The sequence below is a fragment of the Passer montanus genome, unplaced genomic scaffold (genome assembly GCF_014805655.1).
Source record: "Passer montanus isolate IOZ18808 unplaced genomic scaffold, ASM1480565v1 scaffold46, whole genome shotgun sequence".
Classification (NCBI taxonomy): Eukaryota; Metazoa; Chordata; class Aves; order Passeriformes; family Passeridae; genus Passer; species Passer montanus.
Genome location: NW_024369485.1, coordinates 2657740 through 2670745, shown reverse-complemented (window position 1 = coordinate 2670745; position 13006 = coordinate 2657740). Strand labels below are relative to the sequence as shown.

The 13006-nt window shown below is 38.2% G+C and overlaps 1 long non-coding RNA gene across 1 annotated transcript; it reads right to left on the bottom strand.

Moving 5' to 3' along the window:
• Positions 1 to 389: 389 nt before the first annotated feature.
• On the bottom strand, positions 390 to 12686 carry LOC120508204. Its single transcript, XR_005628955.1, has 3 exons — positions 12619 to 12686; positions 11665 to 11776; positions 390 to 583 (listed from the first exon to the last, which is right to left on the bottom strand). It is a non-coding gene; the product is annotated as an uncharacterized LOC120508204 (long non-coding RNA).
• Between the last annotated feature and the right edge of the window lie 320 nt (positions 12687 to 13006).

The window sequence follows — 13006 nt, the reverse complement described above, 5'->3', positions numbered from 1 at the left end:
TACCTACCCACTTCAAAAAACATGGCCATACACACTGCCACAGTTCACACAAGCCAGAAGATGGGGGTGGCATTAGTGGCTCTAAAAGGTGCCTCCTCACAGATGTGGCCACAAGAAATATCTCCATGGTGAGCTGGACCTCTTCTGCTTTGCCATAGTGAGTATTGAGATTCCCCAAGGACCCAGAAGAAATGGCTCTAGCTGCTTCTTCTGACTCCCCAGAATGTTCTCCTTTCCTTTTTCAGAGCTCAAAAGCACAAGATTAATGGAATCCAATCTGATTTTTCTTGGTTTGATGAAGGAAAGAAACTGATTAAGCTGGCTGGTCCAGCTGCAATATTATCACATGCAGCCTTAAATTCTATGCCCACAGGTGTTATGTCCAGCACATGTATTCTTTCCTAATGAAGCAGCCCAGCTGAAAATATTAATGGAATTTTCTTCAGTAACACTAAATGTAACCTTTATTCTCACTGCTTGGAGGATCTGTCTCACATCTTTCCAAGGCAGAGGAGTCAGAGTGATTCACTGAAAAATAAGGTTCTTTCTCTTCCAGTTCCCGAGGAAATGGCATCCTTTCCTCCTGTGGAGATAAGGAGTAAAGGTGTCAGTGTTCTGTATGTTTGCAACTTCATTAAAGGTTTCATCTGAAACTGAGTATGGTAAAATTTCCAGCTGGCACAGAATACAGCTGCCACCTTCCTGGCTTCACACAGAGCATGAGAGCCTTGGATTAATGGTATGAATCCTCCAGTGACATCTAGTCATATTCAGAGCTGAATTAGTCTTTGATTTTAATTTTTAATAACTTTTCAGCTACATCAAAAAAATATTAAACTGCAGTCCATCAACACACACTAGTTCACACCAGGGATCTGGGGCAAAGATGTTGTCACAGACAAGAATGAGAAATTTAAAGCAAATCTCAAAGTTTTCCTCATGTAGGCTTCTCACCAACAAGGCTATAATCATGTAAGTATCCTTCTTTATTTCTAAATCCCATATAATCCCTGCTTCCCAATCTATGACCTCAACATTTATTGCTACAAAATGAGAAGTATCAGAGGATTCATGAAATCCAGTGATGACCGCTCTGTTTGGGATGGGTAACTAATGAACACTGTGAAAAACAAAGGACAAATTGAAACTGTAAATAAATAGATAGACTCTTAGTGCAAAAGCATTGGAAACCATCATTATTTCATGCAAAAACTCTGAAAAAGTGTAACACTGAGATAGGATTATAACATAATTTCCAGATTTGACTGGCAGATATTTAGCTATACAACATGTTCATGCCATCAAAGGGTAAAATTTCCATTACATCAGTAAGGAAATGTTGTAATGTCTATCCTGAAACAGAAAAAATAGCATGACGGCCCTCCTGACACCTGACAAATAAGGATTTGGACAGGAACCATTAGCCCAATAACCATGAGCTACTGAAGCTAAGAGGTAAGCTGAATTGCTGTCCTTTTCTTCAGTTATGAGAAGTATACTTCCTTGTCAGACAGAGACAAATCTTCAAAATTCACTTATCCCATTACTATGAGACACCATAAGAGAACAAAAAGGCATGTGAGATGCCAAGAGTGTTCTGCTTTTCATTTCTGTAAAATTCTGTACATTAAGGCTCATTTATTCACCTCGATTATGCAAATTTTGTCACAGGTGAAGGGTTTTGCCTGGTTTCAATAACACTGGTTGTCTTAATGAGGTATGTTCAGAAGGTGTTTCAGACTTCACTTTTCCCACTATTCATTGCTCAGTATTGCATGGGGTTTATTCTCCTCTCCTCTCCTCTCCTCTCCTCCGTAAAAAAAAAAAATTAAAAAAAAAATTAAAAAAAAAATCGGCTCCAAGCCTGTGGATAGTTGACAAATTAGCACATGTTTTTGTTCCCAGGAGAGAAAGGAATGTGTTTATCCTAATTTTTTTTTTTTAACTCCCCTCTGTTTGGAGCATTTTGACCAAATCACACTCCTAAATATCTGACCTCTTAGTTTCTTAACTTAGTGTTAATTTTAAATGCATACTGTGTTTTGAATGATTTTAAATGTTGGGAAATATAAATCAGTGTCTGATAAGTCTGTGTGCAGTCAGGTCACATGAAGAGAAAAATACATATCTTAGGAGCAGAATTCTTCTATTTTTTTAGATGGAGAAATACACTGGAGATTAGAACTTAATTTGAATAAAATAAGAATTGACATTTCCTTTCATTTCAAACTTTTTTTTGTTTCTGGTTTTCCATTTTTATGAGGGTTTTTTCATCTTTTTTCTCCCTTGGATTTCCTGCTTTTCGTTTCAAAACAGAAATAGCAGATTAACAAGGGACAAGGCTGTTTTCAAGATTTCCAATCTCAACTGAAGCCAAACCAGTTTTCCATTTTGTGTGTTCTCAACAATGTTCAAATTTGACTTTCAATTTGATTAAGCATCTGAATAATTATTCATTAATATCCTGTTTACAGCAAACACTCTTCATTCACCCTCAGGTTGAAATTAGCATCCTTGTTTCAGAAATTGTCTAATCTCTGACTGGAGTCTTTACATAAAATTAAAGTTTATTAGTATGACTAAGGCAAAAAAGAATATTTTTGTGCTCAGAGATGATCAGCCCAGAGTGAGGTGTTAATTCACCACCAGAGGGCATCCACATGGGATGGAATGTGATCCTAATGAAGTTGCAATAGAAGAATTAATAACAAGTATTAAATGAGGTCAGCAGATGTCAAACAAAGCACGTTCACTACTTCCTGCCAAAATCTACATGTGTAGAAAAGTAAAACAATGCCTTAGAATTAAACAATCTTCAAACAAATTATCAATCCCATACTCAGGTTTAATTTAGAAAATAATCTTTGGATAACCAGGACCCAAAGTTCTTATGTTTTTAACCACTACAACTTCAAGAAGGTTCCTACTGATATTCTCCTGAGTAAGAGCTGACAGAATATTGACCAGCTGCTATATCAGTCAACTCACTGACGTGTCTGCAACTACAAGATAAATGGACTTTTAATTTTTGGCCCCAGACAATGCATTATGAGGCTGCTGGGATGTTGACAGAACTCTTTGTAAAAAAAGAAAAAAGCAGAATGTGGGAAAATTATTTTCAACACATCACACAGATTAAAGTAATAGATTTTTACACTCTGTATTCCATAACCTGTGTGTTTAAGAGTGGAATGGAATGGAATGGAATGGAATGGAATGGAATGGAATGGAATGGAATGGAAGGGCAATGGTTTGGGCCCAGAATGCCAGTTTTCCAAAAATTATTTTGAGGAAAGCATCAATTGCCTCAATAATATGAAATCTGAAGACTCTTGAAAACTTCTGTTTCTGAGGAATTTCATGAAAAAACAGGCCCAGGATTGTGGGTTTTCTACTTTTTGAAGAGTGTGTCTCAGTAGGATGATGAGACATCAAAAAAATGTGCTATATTTCTTACTAGATTCTGTCTACCACATAACCTGCTCCTAGGCATATTAATATTTTGGAACGTTTGGCAAATGATTTTGTATTTACATGACTGCATACTAAGCACTAAGATAGAGAAGAGTTCTTTAATCTCCCATTGATTGTGTAGACAGTCATCATTGCTGTCAATATTCTCAGTAAAGAGATGCTAATGTGTGATATCTGGATTATTTGCCCTTTTTTATCCTACATAATCAGCAGATGATGAGCAGTTAAGCTGAAAGCAACACTCAAGCCCACTCTATGTATACTGTTTATGCCCTGCTTATATTCTCTTCATTTTACAAATGAGTCCTAATCTTTGAGCTATTTATGAAACTTCTTGTGGGAGTCAGTTCTTTCAAATTTGAATTGTGCTTTAAAGAAGGGGATTGTGCTTTAACTTCAGGGCAGTGGTGTACCAGAGACAGAAAGGAGTTACTGGGTTTTTTAAGTGCCAAATAACCCTCAGCTGTTAGACTAATGGTACATAACTTTGCAGAAGACTGCAAGCAAACTTGCAGTCAGAGATAAAGAATGAATAATTCTTTTCTGTTCTGTATATGAAAAATTGTACATTACTGCAGAAATTCTTACTAGCAGCCAAGTCTGATGATATGTCTTAGAAGAATTAGTTTAACTGATGTGGAATCACTATAACCTCAAGGCTTCAATAATTGTTTAAAGATTTAAGTTTCACAGTTGGTTTCATAAGCCAGAATAGTTGGTGTCCAGGTTTGTGGCTGAGTTGTGAAAGTTAACAGAACACTGTCAGAACTCACTCTGAAATATTAAATTAAAGTCATGGGACTGGCAGTGAAGATTTTTAAGCAGGATGCAGAATTATACCTGTCACAGTTTAAGTAGCGAGGAAACCTGCAAGCTTTATAGGAAATATATTTCAACTAAAACACAAATTTCTTCCTGTCTGAGGGTGTTGGTATGACATAAATGGGCACAGATGCTAACTGTGATAAACCTGGGCAAATAAGCACACACTAGAAACAAAGCTTGAAGCAAACACAGGTTTTTGCATGACAACATATAAGCTTGAGGAGCATATAGGAGCTTGAAGGGCATATGGCACCTATGAACTGAGGAGCATATCTCTGTTCTTTAATTTGATAGCCTTGAAATGGCCTTTTTAAAATGAAGTATGGCTTCATCCATTTAGGAAGATCCACAAACTTCTCTTGACTTAAATAGCAACTTGGAGATGTAATTAACCATGAATAACCCAGAGGTTACTTTGTCAGTCTCCTGAGAAAGCAGGTCCACAGTATTAATCATCTTCCTGTACCAGTAAATATAATACTGTCAAGTAACTGAGCTGGTTTCAGTTCAATTACTTTTTTGCTACAGATTTTTTTTGGCTGCAAAGGTTAAACATTAAATTCTAACCTGTCCTGAGCTCCAAATGGTGGAATCCACTACTGAGAGCAGAGGAAACCTTGAGGCAGCACGATTCAGATATGTCTTTCCTCCACCCAGCTGGACCAAACTTTAGGATTCAGATTGCCAGACTTTTGACAAGCTTAGGGCTGAGTGAGAGCTGTCATTAGTCAGCAGAGGGAACACACATGATCAGCTTCAGCTAAGTATCTGTTTCAAACAGCTAAAGTTAGATGAGAGAAACCTCAGCCTTGCCTTACACCACAGAGTTTTGTCAGGTACAGTAAAAAAATAGTTCCCTAGTCAGATTATTCCTGGAGCCTAAAAAGATAGGCTGTGAAATCAATTTTTTAATCTAAAGCAGTTTATATTAAATAAATAAATAAATAAATAAATAAATAAATAAAATGCTCTGTATTGAGATTCTGTAAAGTTAGTTTGTGTCTGAAATGAAATAAAACAAACATTGGATGTTTCTTACAATGGTGCTCACATTCCAGGCTAAGTTCTACAGGCCCTAAAACAGATGGTGAAGCCTCTCACAGTCAGATATGCCACACATCAAGATGAGGAAAGTGTTTTAATTTTCAACAGACAGAGCTGATGACAAAGAAATAAACTACTGTAACAGTTGTTCTATAGGTCTGATGTTTTGAAGAGGTACAAGAACTATCAGATTGAACAAAATTTGAAGTTGTTTCACTGCTGGGACGTTTAATCTGAGATAGTAAAGAACTGAATCAAAAGAGACAAAAATAATCAGGAGAAAAAAAAGGAAAAGGGAATGAAAACCTTCTCAACCTTTTCACACTTTCAGAACCAAACTGCAAACAAATATTTTTGAAGTTCTAGAGCAAGTAGAGAGAGAGCTTTTATTATGACAATAGTAATTGTAACACCACAAAAATGATGTTTCTGGCCAGAACCTAAAAGGTAAGTGCCAGAAATTTCATATGAAATGCTGGTTTTCAGGACACTGCCAATTCAAACTGGAGATTTGATAGGTTCAGATAATTTCATAATAAACATTCAGAATTCTGGACAGTTATCTGAGCACAACTTGCCCTCTGAACCTTTCCATTCAATTTTCAGAATAGAAAAATCACATTATAGGCTGCAGATAATAATGTTATCAGGGGTGCTGTTGTCACAGGAGTATAGTACTCGAAGAGGAACAATTAGACAGCAACATCTAAGATTTATTTACCAGCACTTTTTTTCCCCTCCCACTTATGGTCTCCATATTTTGCAGAATGTCTGGATTTGAAAGACATTTTTATATCTGAAATTTGTTTACAGGAAGCAGGATTTTAAGACAAAAACTTCAGTGGGGTGTGAAAACACAATTCTTAACCATGCTGACAACAAGAATTTGGATTTTTTTGCCCAGACATGACACCTGCAGTCTTATATACATGAACCTTTGATTGTAGTTTCAGATTTGCCCAATAGTACTTTCTTTTTCCTTTCAGTTGATGGAAATCTCTGAAATGAAGAGCTCAGGCAGGTTTCTTCTGCATAAAATAACATTGGTTTTCTTGACACTCAGAGCCTATGTTAAACTACCAACCTCCATTATATCACAACTTCAGATTTGTTTAAACAAGTTTCCACCTGCACAACAACTCCTTTTACTGCCAGTGAAACACACTCTTCCCCAAGGAGCCCAGAATTATAAATCACCAACGTGCACATGCTGCTGCTGCCAGCATGAGCGGGGTCTGGCACGATGAATCTGAGGAGTAATGAGGGGCAAAGAACAGCCCACACACATAAGGAAAGGAGAAACCAGAGCACAGCCTTAGAGCAGTGTATCTAAAGGTTTTAAACACAGCTTATTGGATTCAGATATGTGGCTTTTATCTATGGGTTGTGACCGTGGCAAGAGCAACCAGTCTCTAAACAAAGAGCCTAGCATGCATGTGTTCATACACCTGAGCATTGTGAAACAAGAATAAACTATAACATCAGACTGCTCTCTGTGCATTTCATCATAACAACAAGACACGATCTTCAGTGGTTGGGCAAAAAATACTAAATTGAGTAGACTAGAATCAGAGAGCCCATCCTGCCCAAGCTGAGCATTTTTTTCACTTGCCAAGTTTACTGATTTTTTTTCTCAATAAGATCTCAGGAGCTAGCTTCAAGTACCAAAAAAAAAAAAAAAAAAAAAAAAAAAAAAAAAAAGCAGTTCCCAGCTGCAGTTCCCATTGGTAACAGCAAATTGCTTTCTGTTGCAAGAAACTGTAATGCCTGTAGTCTCCATTTCCCCCTGCCTCCTTCACTGTTCTGAAGGAAACTGGTGGTCTTACAGCATCCTGGGGGTGGTCTGCAGACCTCCTCTTAGCTGCAGTTGCTCTGGCTCCTGTCTATGCTCCAATCCATTCATACCCAGTTCAGTGCCACCCACAGTGAACAGTTGCATGTGAATATCAGAAAATCCTCTGAAAGATGCCAGCTCTATCTTCCTTTGATGTGCCATATTAGGTCCTAATGGGCCAATTTCTTCCCTTGCACACATGCAGCTCCTGCTGGTTTCAACTGAGGCTGCAGATTCAGTACACACGGTGTAACACTAAGCTGAGACTAACCACAGTTTCTGAGTAGAGTTCCCTTCAGTACAGGGATTTATGTTCTTCAGTGCTGCAGCTATACCTGTTTCTGGAATCTTTTTCCCCAGAGGAGATTTTTTTTCCCCAGAAGAGTCCATATCGATGTGTAAACATATTTTCATGGGTACTATTGCAAAAGACTAATTGTGTCAAATACTTCTCACTGCCTGGGGAATTTTCTGTACTGTGTTTATAAATTATAAACATGTAGACACAAGCCTCTTCTAAATAAACTAACCTGGACACCTACCAGAAATATACCTAGAAATATAGGAAAGGATCCAAGATGCAAACTCATAAGAAGACTGGGTAAAGATTCCTTGAATTTATCCGTGCTATGTTCTGTAGTGGGATAGTTGCACTCTTAGCAGTACCTAATGATATAGTTTCCAGATAAATCAGCTTCAGCAAGTGGTATGAATTGCAGACATAGTACAGACCTCAGCAGAGCCATCCCTCAAACAGTGACTGTTAAGCGTATGAAGTTATTTGCAGGATTAAATCTTAATTATACCGTAGCTGTTCCGCTCCTCCATGCACCATATGTGTAGATGGCAAAGCCAGGTTAGCAGAACATGACATCCACATGCCTGTGGATTTTTTGTTCATTTTTTAATAACTGACATATATTTTATGGTAGGATTACAGTGATGAGCTGGGTGCAGTTCTGAAAGCAATCAGAAGCAGTTATTTACATATACTTTTGAAAAAAGCACCACATGTTGAACCAAAGGCAGTTTATAAAGCACACAGGGTAGCCAGAATACTTCAGAACAATCCTTTCTATAACTTCTCAAGATTTTTTGAAAAACATATAAATATTCAACTGTCAGTACTGACCTGAAGGTTTCTTGTGTTGTGTGCACACATGCTGTACTTTTTGCCAAGTATATTGGCACAGGATTATCCCAACAGCAAAGGCTATATTAAATTTTATATAGCAGACACTTACAGAATTTGTACCCACATCACTCATTCTGTAACAGCCTGCAATTAATTTGTTGCAGAAGGATAACAGATTATTCATCCATGAGTGGTAAATTTAATACAGGCTGGAAAATCTGGTGAAAAATCTGGGATTGGGCTATTCTCAGCTAGTTCAGACAGTGGTGTTTTGATAAGATAAAGCAAGGCAAGACAAACTGAGACAATACAGAGCAAGGATAAGCAAGGTGCAAAGCTAGGTGGAGTCTGGTGGTTTGCAAAATCCCTTATCACGTTCATGGTAAGGAGAAGTTATTTTGCTACCATCGTTGAATTTTTCTGTTTGTAATTGCTATTATTAGATTATTGGCTCAGATAGCATCTGCTCAGATGAAATAGAGACAATGGTAGTCCAGTGCAGGTTAAATGAGGAGATTAATTGCTCTGTAGTTCCTTGCTCTTTCCTTCGGTGCCTTTTTTTTCTCCTCTGACCTCGTGGCTTCTCCCTTTTGCAAGGTCATGTAATTTGCAGAGCTTGTGAAGTGTGCAGTTTCCCCAGCACACTGATTGCCTTGGCATTTGTCCCTCAGAGTCATAAGGCCTAAAGCTGTGACAGTCCAACAGGCATTTTACTCTGCCATGTTTTCTGGCAACAGGGTGGGAGAGGAGCTCTGCCAAAACCATCAGTGAAATGAACTGACTTCACAGAGCTGGTTATTTTAGATTTCAATGAATTTAGGGACAGAAGAGACAAGCAAAAACTGTTTCATCTGGACCTCAGGTTTGTCCCAAAACATTAAATATCTGCAACCCTAATTCAAGAAGCTGTTTCCCTAAGAATTGTTCCATATAATATTTAAATCCCAACTCCATTGTCTAATTTTAAGCTGGTACTGAGGAGCTGAAAACAGGACAGAACAGGGGGGCAAATGGGAGGTGACAGTGAGCCCCTAAAACCCTTAACTGCTCTCCTCCTCATGCAGCCAAACATGTTATTCATAATAAGAATACTGCATGGGCTCAGGTTCAATCTGGGGCTCACTTTCCCACCAGGACTACAACTGCACCAGTTCCCAGCCTGTGTTAAAGCCTGGACATTCCTGTCTCAGGTACAGAACTTTGCACTTCTCTTTTTTTGTACTTCAGGAGTTTTCTGTTGGCCCTGTCCTCAAGTTTACCCGGTTCCCTCTGAACTGAATCTCAGCAACTCAGCTTTTCACTGACTTCCCCTCATTTATTATAATCCTCAAATTCCCTGAAGGTATGTTCTGCCTCATTATCTTATTATGGAGTAGCAAACATTGCAGCAATGTTCATGGCACAAAAGGTAAGGGATGAACAGAGGACTCCAGATTCTGAGATTCCCACGCCAGGAAGACACATTCCACAATGTTCAGCCAGATCTTCTTCCCTCTTTGCACACAGGCTGTGAGCCATCTTCTGTCTTTTCTTACAGATAGGCCAGTATGAGTAAATCATTCCAATATTTAATCATTCTCACTGTTAGGAAATTCTAACTCATTTCAGTTTTTCTAAGGAATTTTTTTCTGCCCTTTTGCAACTGTTTCAGATTTCAATCTGAAGCCTTAATACTCTATTACATTAATTGATATGGGAAAGCAACCTCAGATATAGACTATCAATGTTTTTTCCCCATGTTTTTGAAATTAGTATTTGAATTTTTTTATTTCTCTGAAGAGAGAAAAAAATGAAAACATTGCATATCTTTTCTCACTTTATTTGTAATTTTTGAAATTTTACGTTTAAGAAAAAATTAGATCTATTCCACTGTATGATATTAAGACTATACTAAGGCAGCAAGAGACTATTTTCCAAGTGTGTTTTACAGATCTATATGGTTTTCAAATGGTGATGATTGTGCACAATGAAATTGCCTGAGTCTGATACACATGAGAGACAGCAGATGTGAAATCTTTGGAAATTGCTTCAATAAGTTAAGTTAACAAGCTCTCAGCCTACTCTAGACCTCATGTATTTCTTCTCAAAAGCTCTTGGTTTCAGAGTTGTGGAGTATGGTGTGGTGCTAATAAAGCCAACTCAATATTGCTGTCTCTTCCTACAAAGAAATCTGGTTTTAAAGAGTTTAAAAACCACATTAGTGAAAATTTGCTTGCATACTAACTTAACAAACAGAAATTATGACCTGTTTGGGTTACTGCTGTTAATTGCTTGGTTTTTCTTTCTTCCAGTACTTATTTTCCATATATTTTCACAGCATCTGGAATTGGTACTAATCTTTGATGAGAAAGTCAGAAAAGTGAGAAGGTAGGAATGGTAAAACACTGCAATATAGGTTTCCCATATACGTTGCAGCTGCTCTGTACTTTTCTGGTGACACACAGCAGCCTTAAATTACTTAATCTAGTTTTATAGCTGTCTTGTATCACTGGGGTAACATAAAACCACTGGAACTTATTGGTGAATCTGGTCCTGTGACTATGCTTTTGGCCAGATCTGACTTTTATTTTTACCTGTGTCATTCAGCAAAAATAATTCTTTTGCCCTCAGCAGAGTAGTACCTTGTGCATGCATAAGGAAGTTAGAGCCTACCTTTGAGAAGAAAATTCAAATAAAACTTACATTTGTAGCTTTAGAATGGGACTTGAGAGCTCTGCATGTAGTTCCTTATTATCACAACCTTTTTGTAAGAACTTCTGCAAGACATCATTTTCCAGATCATGACATGTGAAATGACTGTGGAACTTTTTTCTTTCATCCTTTGTATGTTTCCTGGCATGTCTCTGAAAAGCACCCAGCACAACACAGCCCTAATTTGTGATGAATTTGTAAAAAGAAAGAAAGAAAGAAAGAAAGAAAGAAAGAAAGAAAGTGAAAAAGTTAACTGTCCTCCATTCATGCTTAATGGTACTTTAGATGGGACACAGGGAAGTTCACATGCACTCTCTTTTTCCTGGTTGTTGTGTTGAACAGTTTGACTAGAGATATTCTTATTTCCTCCAACATGCTGGTAGCATTTTCTATTCTACCAGCCAAAGAAACAGGCTCTGATAGAATCCTGGAACTGTGCAACACCTGGCTTTTTTTGCCAAAATATTTTCAAGGTGTTGCACGGTGGTGAAAAGTAAATTTTGAAAATTATTTTCCCCCCACTGCTAAAACTCATCCATTCCCAACAAAAACATTGCTCATGTCTCAGGCACTCTCTTCCTTACAGGGTATTTAATGAAGAAAAAAAAAAGCAGGAGGCAGCACTCTCCATAACTCCTCACAGTCCCCAGCCAGCACCTACCTCATCAGTGGAGTTAAGTCTGAGATGTATTGTTAAATCCTTATTTCATCCTTTTGAGACTTGGACCCAATTTAGTCTCCCTTTGCATGTGCTTCCAGGTCTACTGGGATTGCTTCAGCATCATTTTAAAAAAAGAAAAAAAGAAAACAACAAGAGGCAACAAAAAAAAATTCCCAAACCCACTTATTAATGTGGGAGGTCTCAGCTATTCCAGTCGGGCTCTGAGATGTTGAGCATGCATTCACACACAAATTTAGGCAGTTTGCCATCACTGGAGGACAACGTGGGCTCCTGAGCTGTGTACCACCACTGTCCATCTGCTGGTGTTAGAGAAGGGATGGTTGTTAGAACAGGCGGGGTGACTTCAAGCCCATGTGTCCTGTAGAGTGACAAGATGCTTTCCTCTCCTCTGTCCTGTTTGGGACAGCCCATGTTTGTGAGCAAAGGTGGAGAGCTGCCTTGGTCTCTCTTCTGTTTAGAAGCTGCTGCTCTTGCTGGCCAGGTGGGCAGATATTTCTTTCCAAAATTTCCAGTTGCACTATATGCCTTCAGCCAGGTATGAGTCTGAGTTGTGTACATAACATTTCCATTCATTTGTCATCACCCCTCTCTGAAACTACTCATTTAAGAATCATATTTTTGATTGATTGCACCAGCTCTGCTTGCCTAGCTCTTTTTTAAAATGTTCCACCTTGATCCATGCTGCTCTTGCTGGCCAGGTGGGCAGATATTTCTTTCCAAAATTTCCAGTTGCACTATATGCCTTCAGCCAGGTATGAGTCTGAGTTGTGTACATAACATTTCCATTCATTTGTCGTCACCCCTCTCTGAAACTACTCATTTAAGAATCATATTTTTGATTGATTGCATGAGCTCTGCTTGCCTAGCCCTCTTTTTTAAAATGTTCCACCTTGATCTGTTTTTTATTCCCAATTCACCTATGAACTGACTCACCTGTTGTAGGCTGAAAATCTCAGTTGATGATGAATACCCGTTCTGTAAAGCTGTTCAGGAGAGGCAAATTACATGGCCATTATAAGCCAGTTGCATGAAAATCCTTGCGTAAACATCATGTAAGTCAGTGAGCAGAGCTCCAAGTTGGCACATTTTCTTTTTAGGTAATGGATAACCCCGCATATAACTACTAGAGTGTTCCCTGTGAACTAATAATGAGGAGGAAGCAAAGATCATATTTGGATTTAGTACAGCCAAGTGTGAGGGCAAGAGTTTTATTAAAGGAGTTCAAACAAAAGGGCAGGCATGACCAAGATGTTATGCCTAAGGATTTAAATTTAGTTTCCTGTATGAGTATGCAACGTCTGCCAAGAGGCAAATTATTTCC